Source organism: Camelus dromedarius, chromosome 2, assembly GCF_036321535.1.
Source record: "Camelus dromedarius isolate mCamDro1 chromosome 2, mCamDro1.pat, whole genome shotgun sequence".
Taxonomy (NCBI): domain Eukaryota; kingdom Metazoa; phylum Chordata; class Mammalia; order Artiodactyla; family Camelidae; genus Camelus; species Camelus dromedarius.
Genome location: NC_087437.1, coordinates 41521938 through 41534262, shown reverse-complemented (window position 1 = coordinate 41534262; position 12325 = coordinate 41521938).

The following is a 12325-nucleotide window of genomic DNA, read 5'->3' as shown; positions in this document are numbered from 1 at the left end:
CCGGAGACAAAGACTTGGACACAGGTAGTCTAATTAGGACTCAGGAAGCGCCTGGGACAGAGTCAGTAAAGACAAGGAAGGGTGAAGCCAATAAAGATTACCTTAAAGAGCAACACCAAGCATCACATTTGAAGACTAAAGTGTCATCAGAAATGACCATAAAAGAAATGATGAGGTGGCTCCACGGTGTTGGGCATAGGAGCGTAAAGGACTGGAAGCAGACGGCCTGAGTTTGGCTCTCAGCTTTACTAGTGCTCTTTTTGTCTCGCTTTCTTCATCTGTAAAATGGGGAGAATGATGGTCACAGAGGGAACGGAGATAAGTCATGGACATGGGATGTACAGCATGATGACCATAGGCAGTGATACTGTACAGCATGTTTGAAAGCTGCTACGAGAGGAGACCTTAAAAGTTCTCATCACAAGAAAAACATTGTAGCTATGTATAGGGACAGATATTTAGACTTTTTTTTATTTAGACTTATGGTGATTATTTTGCAGTATATACAAATACTGAATCATTATGTTGTACACCTGAAACTGGTATGTTATATGTCAATTTTACCTTAATTTTTTTTAAAAAAGGGAGGAAAATATTACCTTAAAGGAGTCACCCATCTTACGTTTGGGGATTTACAGATACTAGCTACTATATAAAAAATAAAAAACAGGTCCTACAGTTTAGCACAGGGAACTATATTCAGTACCTTGTAATGACCTATAATGAAAAAGAATATATGTGTGTGTGTATATACATGTGAATCACTATGCTGTACACCAGAGACTAACCCAACATTGTAAATCGACTATACTTCAATTAAAAAAAAAGAATTAAAGAAAGGTATTCAAACAAACAAAAAGAAGTCACCACTGCTTATCCCTTGGCACCATCATAAAGTTGAAAAATGCAAGTCAAATCATCACAAGTCAGGGACCATGTGTGTATACAGCATAGACACCAGGAGGCAGGGGGTCACTGGAGTCATCCTGGAAATTCGCTACCACATACATTGGCCATTATACTCGGGGTTGGTTTTTTTGTTGTTTGTTTGTTTGTTTGTTTCTGATTTCTTGTTTTCCCAGGTAGATGCTCGGCTTTGTCTGTCCTTTTCATAAGTTGATTGTGGGATAACTCTGCTACCCAGAAGCATCACCTTCCTGTGCTTGCAAAAATCCCAAAGCCTTTTATGTTCATACTCACACTGAGTTCTATTATAAGAATTATCAGATGGCTGTCAAATGCTGTTTATAAAAGGAAAATCATGATAGATTTCCAACACCTGGAAAAGAAGCCCACTGTATTCAGGAGACTGAATTTCAAATAAGCCATGGTAATCTTTTGTTCACTTAAGCCAGCCTGTTGTTGTGAGTGGTATGGTCTGTTTCACCTGCTTTAACCTGTTTAAATGTGTTTGTAAATAACATTTATATTAGTAAGCTACATGGCCTCTTTTTGAAGTCAAAAGAGGTATAAAAGGGAGAAGTGTCCTCTTTGACACTTTTATAGGTCAGAGAAAGCAAATGCGATGGTCTCTAAAAGGAATGTTTTATTGCAGACGGAAAATGGCCATTATAACAACTCAGACTTTATACTGTGTGAAATGTTTAAATGATAAGTTTTCTTTCTGTTCCTGCTACTCTGTGACCTTCAAGTTTTTCACACATGAAGGCATGGATGCACATCAAATAAAAGATTGAGGATCATGAATTATAGCAATACAATGGGGGAACCAAATGCTCATTTTTCATTAGTAAAAAGAAAAAGCAAAAAGAAATTTATCCCTGCCATTTTTTATTTATTGAAGCAAAAATGCCGTTCAGCACAAATACAGCCATTGCCATCCAACGTGAGATTACAGATGAGCACTGAGAGTCCAAAGGAAAAGCAAGCCCCTCAGCCTTGAGAGTTTCTCCCATCACGTGGGCCAGAGAAATAAATTACTGAACCGTACTTGCGTTTGTATGGTTACCACAAATGAGAGCTTCCACGCAGAAGCCAATTACGACAGTTTAATTTTTGTCTTGGCCACACCTTTTATTTTGAGATGCCCAGAGCATTTGAGGGCCTCCAAGAACCCTTGGTTCCTAGGCTATGATAAGCACATCATGGCCATTAACAGCCTTCTGTGGGAAACCTGTCTCCGGTGCAGATTATTTATGTGATAACTCTGCTACCCAGGAGATATACGTTACCTTCCTGCGTGTGCAAAAATCCCAAGTGGGTGCTCAGCCTGCATGTAACTGGAGGCAGACGCAAACCAGGGGACCATGCCCCTCCCCCATGGCACCAAAACCAGTAAACTTCAAGCAAAACTAATCAATTTTTTTTTGTCTTGCTTGATCTCTCTGGAGATTGGTAGTTAGGAGTGGAAATTTGGAGAAATCAAAGATAGATAATACTAACTGAACATCTATCATAGGCCAAGCTTCTGAGTTTACTGTTGAAAGTAGGACTTGTGCTAAGGAATACATGTTAATCAGTGAACATGCCCTGAAAATTGTAAAGCGCCATATAAATATAAAGCATGCACCTAGGGCCAGAAATAGATTCAGGATGATTTCAGGATTACTGCCCTGGGCTTAGCAAGTCCAGACAGCATGCACCAGACTCAAGTACCCTGAATTTTCTCTGATAAATGTATCTCCTCCACTTGACAGCGAGGAGTCCAGGCCAGGAAGAAGTCTGGGCCTCAGAGGATACAGGGTGTATGGGTGGGTATTTTCTCCATGGACTGTGCTGCTCCTTCATCCACCACTTCAGGGCCCTCATTCCTCCGAGCCTGCCGGGGACACGTAACAGATATTGACCAGATTAGCCACAGAAGGGCCATATGATACCATCAAAAATTCCACCCTTCTCCAAACAGCTTCAGGTATTTCCAAGTATGATCTCAGAATAGAGGCTCACGGCAGATGAGAGCAGGTGTCTATGGAGCAGAGAACTGAGAGATTAAATGATACGGGTAAGGTCCAAACAATGGGCAGAGAGAAAAGAACAGACTTCCCAGATGTTTAGAGCTGAGTTAAGCCCCCACCTCCCCACGAGGCTGAGGGAGTGAGCCCAGCTGAAGCAGCCCACTCGCCACCGTTCTGTGCCCCCTCCTGCTCTCCCGCACTATCAGGCTACAAGTGACACTGACTGCAGCCTGGGTTTAAATGCTTCATTGACCTTTCCTGACTGTCTCCATTCCGTTTCGCAAAATCCCAATCATGTGTTTGATTCTTGACTCTTATCCTAAATATATTTGGGGAATGTAAAACGCATATATAGTTGTAATTCTGAAGGAAAACATAAATCTAAAACAGTCTTTTGACAAAGGCAGTATTGTTTAAAGGTTAAGAGAATGGACCTTGGAATCGAATCCCAGCTTGTCGGTATTTTACTGGGCATCTTTGGGCAAATGGCACGATCAGTCTAACCTCAGTCTCTTTTCCTACACAAGTCTTTATTGAGCACCTGCTATGTCTGAAGCCCTGTGCTATGCTTGAACGAGACTACTATGGGAAACCTGCCAAGGAAGTAGACAAGAACTGAACAATAAGATTATTGAGTTGCCTTTGAGTTAACAACACAATGAGTGTTAGATCTGGAGGGGATTTTTGAGAAGCTTTAAAAAAAAAATCTAATGCCCTAATTTTATATTTCCTCATTCTCTTCCTGTCATCTACCAATCCTTTGGTTGCTCCCACTCAAACTACAGAGATTTTTCATATGTTTTTTTACTGTTAACTGGGGTCATCTCATTGTCCAGATGACCTCCATCACCTTGACCTCTCACTATCTTGACCCCTACTCCAGTGCTTGTGAAGTTCACGTTTATTCCACCTTAGTCGCCCCTACAATGACTCATAGATCTGGTCTGAGTGATTTTTAGTTTTTTAAACTATGCACATTTTTATAATCATTTCTTCATCAAATATTTAATGTGGGTCTACATGTCCTGGGCACTATTCTGAGTCCTAAGCATATAGTGGTGAACAAAACAGACCAGCCCTTGTTCACAGAGAAAAAGGAGACAGACAATAAGGAAGTAAAAGAAGGAAAAAAATTCAGATGGTATAAAGTCCTACAAGAAAGATGGTGGTGGTACGGTAGGAGTAATGGATCTGCAAGTCCTGGAAGAGAGAGTGGTGTTAGGGTGACTGAGGAGGGTCTCCCTAAGGAAGTGGCGTTTTAGAGACATCTGACTGGTAAGGAGTCAGCCGTGCAAAAACGTGTTTGGAAATGTTGCAGGCAGTAGGAACAGCAAGTCTAAGGCCGTGAGGTCAGGGTGACTCTGGGGTGATCGAGGAACAAGCCAGAGGGCCAGTGTAGCTCAAGATGAATGAGGAGATGATGGGAAATGACATCAGAGTGACAAGCAAGGGCAGGCCAGGTAGGTTTTTTTAAAGCCTCAGTTAGGAGTTTGAGTTTTATTCTAATTGTTAAGAAGCCATTGGAAGTTTCTAAGCAGTGGGCTGCCTTGAGTGATCTGTATGGACGTTGCGTTTGGTGAAGCACTAGCTGAAGGCAGCACACTGGAGTCACATGGCAAGCTTTAAAACTTACTAATACCGGGCCCCACCTCCAGAACTTCCAATTTCATTGACCTGGGGTATGGCTTGGGTGTCTGGATTTTTTAAATCTCCCTCCATGATGTTAATATATAGGAATGTTTGGAAATTAATGGCTTAAAAGAAAAAGAGGGAAAATCAAAATCCTCAAAATTCTCCTTAATCTCATAGCTAATAGGAATAAAGAAATCCTATTCCTCAAGAGTGGAGAGAAACCACTATAAAGGCTTGTACAAAACTTTTCTATTCAGCTTGAAGATTGTAAAATATTAGGGAGGAAAGGGAATTTAATTCTCACAACAGCAGAACACAAGCTAGACTTCACCCTGCAACAGGGGTGATCTAGCTGCAAAGTATTAGAGAAGCAGATTGTTCTGACCAGGAAGACAGATAAAGTGGGGAATGTAAGAGTAGTCTTTTGGGGCCAAAGGAGACATAAAAGTAGATATTTTTGAGTAAAAGGGAATTTCAAAGCTACTAAGAAGGTAATTAGCACTTTTCCCTTAAAATATAGTTTATGTGCCAGATTTAGCACATAAAAATACAGGACCCCCCCCCAGTTAAATTTTGGATAATGATAAATATTTTATTTTATAACACTTTTATTGATATGTGATTCACACACAAGTCATCCACTTAGAGTGCACAATTGCATGGTTTTTAGTAACCTCACAGGTACGTGCAATTATCATCATGGTCAGTTTTAGAATACTTCCATCACCTCCAGCAGAAAACCTGTATCTTTTAGCAATCACCTCTCAAAATCTAACCCCCACCTCAGACCTAGGCATTACTAACCTCCTTTTTCTATATCTATAGATATGCCTTTTCTGAATATTTCATACAAATGGAATCATATAATATGTAGTCTTTTATGACTGACTCCTTTTAGCATGTTTTTGAGGTTCATCTGTGTTGTAGCATGTTATCAGTACTTAATTCATTTTTATGGTTGAATAATATTCCATTGGATGGATATAGCACATTTTGTTCATCCATTCATCAGTTGATGGACATTCAGGTTGTTTACATCATTTAGCTATTATGAATAAGGCTGCTATGAACATTTGTCTACAAGTTTTTGTGTGGACCTATGTTTTCTTCAGTACGTACCTAGAAGGGAAATTGCTGGGTCACAGGGTAACTCTAAATTTCACTTTCTGGGGAACTGCCAGACTGATTCCCAAAGTGGCTATGCCATTTTACATTTCTGTCAGCATGAATGGGGGTTCCATGTCCTCACCAGCACTGGTTACTGTCTGATGTTTTAATTATAGCCATCCTAGTATGTGGGAAGTAACATCTCATTGGGGCTTTCATTTTCATTGTCCTGATAACTAGTCATGTTAAGAATATTTTCACATGCTCTTTGGCCATTTGCATATTTTCTTTGGAGAAATGTCTGTTCAGATCTTTTGCCCTTTTTTTTTTTTTTTTTTTTTTTTACTGGTTTGTCATTTTATTATTGAGCTATTATAAGAGGTCTTTATTTACTCCACACAGAAGTTCCTTGTTAGGTATACTATTTGCAAATATTTTCTCTTATTCTGTGGTTTGTCTTTTCACTTTCTTCATAGTGTCCTTTGTAGCACAGAACTTTTAATTTTGATGAAGACCAGTTTATCTTTTAGTTTTTGTTGCTCGTGCTTTTGGTGACATATCTGATAATCTATTGCTAAATCCGAGGTCACAAAGATTTACCCTAATGTTTTTTCTAAAAGTTTTAAAGTCTGGCTTTTTTATTTAGGTCTTTGATCAATTTAGAGTTAATTTTTGTGTATCGTATGAAGTAAGAGTCCAACTTCACTGTTTGGCACTTGACTATACTGTTCTCAGCACCATTTGTTGAAAAGACTATTCTTTCCACATTGAATGGTCTTTGGAACCTTGTTGAAAATTAATTACCAAGATATACGGGTTTATTTATTGCCTTTCAATTCTATTTTGTTAATCTATATGTCTATCTATGCCTACACTACAGTGTTTTTTATTACCGTTGCTTTGTAGTAGGGTTTGAAGTTGTGAAGTGTGCATTCTCCAGTTTGTTCTGCTTTTCCAAGATTGTTTTGGCTGTTCGGGGACCCTTACGTTTCCATATCAATTTTAGGGTCAGCTTGTCAATTCCCTGCAAAGAACCAGCTGGTATTCTGATACAGATTGCACTGAATCTGCAGATCAATTTGGAGGGTATTGCAATCTTAACAATATTATGCCTTCTGATCTGTGAACAAAGGGTGTCTTCCCATTTATTTAGATGATCTTTCATTTCTTTTGGTAGTGTTGTATAGTTTCCAGAGCTTCAGTTTTGTATTTCTTTTGTTAAATTTAACAACAAATACTACTTTAATATAAATATTTCTCATGCATACTTATTCTCAAGTATGGGACAACTTACACTAAAAAATTATACCTTATTTATCTGAAATTCAAATTTAACTAATCGTTCTGTATTTTATCTGGCGACCCTACCTTAAAAGTGATCACAATGTAGAATGCAGCATATGAGCCCAGAGCTGTGAAGGGCATCCAAGTATCCAGAGACTGGAAGAGAAACAAAGATAATTAGATCCACATAAAAGCAAATATTTAGCTCATAGGAGGTTAATAACAGTTAATTAGCATAATCTATTTTGTCCCTAAAAGTTGTTCTACTTTAAACTTTACTCTGAACTATCATGTTGCTTTGAGGAAGAAAGTAAACATTTTGAAAATAAGTCCCATTAATCTGAGCATCTATATCAGTAACCTATCATCACAATAATGCTGCTCAACAGCTTCAAAATCCAGGGGCTTTAAACAACGATCCCTTCCACTTGCTTGCATGTCTGTGGGTTGGCTGGGGGTCGGCTGATCTAGGTTGCGCTCACATCCACCTCTCCTTCAAGTATCTGTCTTCCTCCTCCTCCCTGGGCTGGCCGCAACATTTTCTTCTCATGACAATGGCAGAAGCACGAGAGGAAAGCACAACTGAAAACACATATGCCTCCAAAGGTTTAGGCTGGAGCTGGCGCATGGTCACTCTGCCCACGTTGCATCGGCCACATGTTTAAATTCAACACCCACACTTGTAGTGGGAGGAGCTGCAAAGTCACAAGGCCAAGGGTGAGGCTCCAGAGCTACACAAGCTAGAGCCAGTAAGGCAGTGTCCTGACACAGGTAACAGGATGCTGCTTCCTGAACTTACAGTATGTCTCACCAGGGCAGTTCTATCTGCTCTTCCCTCACGTTTACCAATAGCACCCTGGACACACTTGTATTTCTTTCTTTATCCGTCTGCACTGCTTTCTTCCCATGACAAACAAGCACATCCAGTGACCTTTCCTCCTCACATCCTGGCTTTCCTCAACAGTAAGATTTCTGGAACTCACAGTGACTTCCACCTCTTAAATTTATCACTTGGCTGAGTGAAACAAGTGTGTGCAGCTCGTGAAAGACATCTGCCCTGCCCCAAGGGAAATAAAAGCCTTCAGCTTTTCTTTGGGGGGGAATTCCCTGATTTAAATACTTCTGAATATGTTGTTTTGTCATTTTAAAGATTATGGCTTTGTTGAGACTTTGACATATTTTCCTGGGTCAGGATATGTATTTCATTCCTTTGTTTTTTCCAGGGACTTAATCTGGTTCTGGTCGTGTTTTCCTGACTAAGAATCAGGCGCACAGGCTGACAAAGGGAGGGACAACAGGAAGGACTGTTAAAACTGGCAATTACTGCATTTGACACATTGCCTATTATTGAGAATTTGTATTCTTCACATTTCCCCTCACAGGGTATTAAATCTTGATTAAACCCAAGGACCTCTGACTGTCTTCCATAAATAGGGAAAATTCTATAGAGTCCTAGGTAACGCTTTTATATGCAAAACGAGTTGCTAGCTTATCATGCTAATTGTTTTAGTGTTTATCCCCCTAAGTCCTAACTGCTTCTTCCAGATATGCACTAAATTTTCCTACCAGCCTACAACACTCTGGGTGATAAGCAATGTATTTTTTTATGAGGTTCCACTTCCACATACATTGCATCATTTCTAAAGGAAATTTATCTCAGGATCTCAGGCCAGAAACATCCAAGGAAAAAATGTAAATAAACAGAGGTCAGTGTCACTATTTCTGGGTATCTAGGACACAATCCAATCCTACAAAAATGATGAGATTCACTCTGGGCCGGGCCCCACTCTCAGTCCTTTGCATATACCGTATGTGCATGTGCTGTTGCCTCTAAGGATACTGATGAGAAAATTGACCAGCCAAGTCCTTAGATAAGTTGACAGAGCTTGGATTTGGACTCAGATGCATTTGATCCCATCATTTAACTTTTGAAAGGGCTCCTTGACTACTGTCTTCACAACGAGGAGGGGTTACAAGGGGACCCCCAACTTCAGATGTATTTCCAAAGGCTGCATCTGCTGTGTACTGTATTGACCCAGCAAGAGGAAATTCCTAAGGGACTATCTTTGATTCCTTCTAATCCATCAAAGCAAATCCTGAATTATTTCCCCATATTTCTCCTGCGTTTCTGTAAGAATGTGGTTCCAAGAGTCCCTTGGTTCCTGCATATACATATGGCGCCCAGGACCCAGATGCCTTCCCTTTGGGCATCTCCAAGTTGTCTATCCTAATTTTTCTCCCCAATATACAGAGTGTACATAGTCATTCTCTTCCACAAATTTTACTCACTGCCCTGAGTAGTAATGAAAGTTTCTTGCTTAAAAGGATGACTTTTATGTGAATATTCATAGCAGCAATATTCATAATAGCAAAAAATGGGAAACAACCCAAATGTCCATCAGCTGGTGAACAAATAAAATGTGGTCTACCAATACAATGGAACGCTACTCAGCAATAAGAAGAAACGAAATGCTGATAACCTTGGCTAAACCTCAAAAACATTATACTAAGTGAAGGAAGCCAGCCACAAAAGATCATGTGTTGTATGATTCCATTTACATGGAATGCGCAGAAAAGGCAATTTATGGAGACAGAAAACAAACTGGTGACTGCTTGGGGCTGGGGGTGGGGGGGAGGGAAAGGAAGGGAGATTAAGTGTAAAAGAGGTAGGAGGGATCTTGTAGTGATAAAAATATTCTAAAACTGCATTATGGGGATGGCTGTACAACCCAGTAAATTTACTAAAAATTAATGAATTGTATGTTTAAAATCAGTTAGTTTTCCAGTATGTAAATTATACTTGAATAAAGTTGTTAAAAATAATCAATTCATAGAGAACATTTTCAGTCACATAAAAAAAGTGGTCAAATTCTTTGCGAAGTAAGCTCCTGAGAGATGAATTTCTTCATCTGTACAATGAAGATAGAAATTCTATCTCAAAGATAATTGCCTGAATATCAAATGAGATATTAAAGTGAAAGAGCTTTGAAAACTGGAAAATAGTTACTAACCATTTGACTGAGCAGTGGATAGAAATTATTTCATTCTCTCCTCTAGGTGGTGCTAGAATCTAAAAATGAGCATGGCACTGGAAAATGCAGCTGCTTGATGCAAAATTACCTTTCTCTACGAGGTCACATCCCTAAATGAAGTTTTTAGTCCAATCGTCCTTGAGTCCGGAGCCTTCTCCTGGATTAATTTTAGGATAACAGACATCCAGTTTCAGTGCCAGCCTTCTAACCTCTCACAAATTGTCAATTGCATATTCCATGTTGTATAGTCCCCTCTTTGTCCTGGGGAATTATCCCTCTGATTAAACCAGTTACCTTCCACTTCTTTCCATCTTCATGGAAACTTTAGTTTCCATCATGATTGTATACTTCTCTTCCATTGCATTTCCTATACTCTCAAGTATAGTCCTTTTAGTGTTTAGTTTAATTGAGAATGAGTGTCAATCCATCAAACCACTTGTCTCAAAAATAAACCTAAGCCTAGCAAACAGCCACATCAATGAAGAAACGCCAGTGAAGGGCCCCAGCCTGCTGGCTCCACGTGTTGGTTGAAGGAACAGGCTGGCTACTGAGTGCCGTGAATCTTTATACCTAAGAAAATTAATGCTTCAAAAGTTATAAGAAGAGCTTCTGTATCATATTCAGGACATCCATCTGAGCTCAGGCCCCTATCTCTTTTTCTCTCTTTCAAAAGAAAAAGAGGGTTTATAGATTATATTTTTGCTCTTCATCTGACAGTTTTTAAAAGCATTTGGTTCAAGTAGCAGAGTCAAGAGCCCAGAATGCAAGGCTCGTGGGCCCTGCGGTGCAGCAAGGACACTCAGCGCCCTTCTCTGAGCCCCTGAGCTCCTGCACGACCACTTAGCTTACTTCCAAAGGGCACCAGGGCTGGTCCCTCAAGGGAGTGTGAAAGCTGAAGCTTGTGCCCCATGACGTGTCTTGCAAAAGAGAGAATTCAGAAGCAGCACGAGAACAGGAGCTGTGCAAACAGACAGCTCAGGGTTGACAATTCTTCACCAGTGAAAATACTCACCCACAAGGGGAAGGGTTTGAAAAACAGCTCGTTCCTCCTGGAGCCAGCTCTCAGGTGGAAACAAATCAGCTTTTAAAACACAATACCATAAAAGCTTTAAAACATAGTATTTAAGCAGCTTGGAAATAGCCTACGAGAAATTAATGCAAAATCAATTCAGGCACACAATTTACATCTGCTGCGTTACCCAGAATGGCTCTCTTCTCTAACTGGAAATCTATGGAACTAATTCTGGGATGACTGGAAGGAGTTTTATGTCTTCTGGGATGTAACTGCACAATCTGTCACCGGGAGGGAAAATCTGTAACCCTTTAGAGCCAGCAGAAGCTGGGGCCCTATTGTTAGAAAATTCACATTTAAAATCAACACCCAACGAAGTGAATGCTGTTCACAGGTGTAGGCCTTGAATCCCAGCCCTGTGCCTGAACCTGCGGTCTTTCCACACTCAGCAGGCTTTGTCTTTCCTAAATGCATTCCTAGCAAACAATGAGCTGCTCCTGCTTTGATGGTTGACAGTGAGCGCCCAGAAGAGACACAGCCAAGCCCATCGCTGCGCTGAGGCTGGAACCTGGCTTCTCTCGGAATCCGTGGGCAAAGCCAGGGCCAGCTGTGGGCCCTCCTGGAGCAGTACTCCCATCCCGCCCCTTGGCAGGCTGCTGATTTAGCTCATCAAAACCGTTGTAAGTTAATTACGCACAAAGCACCTTTAAAGTTCCAAGTTATAAAATTAATTATAATGAAGAACACCGTGAAGGAACATCAGAGGAGGAGGAGGGAGAAGGGGAAAGGGTGGTCTTGGGAAGTCACCAGAGTTTCAAAAAAATGGAGTTTCAAGGAAGAGAAAGCTGGTGAGAGTGTCACATGCCACAGAGAAGACAGGCAACTAAGGACTCTCCGTGCCCATGGGGCCTGGCCTTTCGGAAGTCACTGTTCACCTGCGGGAGCATTTCTCGGCATGGGAGGGGAAGCCAAGGGTTGAGTGGATGAAGATGAACAGACAAGAGGTGTCGGCCTTGCTGCCTCCTCCTATGAAGGGAAATGGGAGGTGCTTGCCAGGTGGAGGTGTTAAATAGGAGAGAGATTTTTTCATATTGCAAAGACTATCTTATAAGATTGCATGCCTCTTATCAGTGCTGAAATCACAGCCTAGGCACTCTGATCTTGCCATCCTTTGAATGGCTCAAGGTAGGGTTTCAATAAATATTTGTGGAAGGAAGACTTCACTCTCAGAACTGCTTATATGCAGGTTGATGAAAGCAGAATTTAAAAAAAAAAAACCTATTGAAAGATTTCTACTCCTTTGTTTTTTAAGGTTCTGTACTTCTTAATTGTGTGACCTTGGA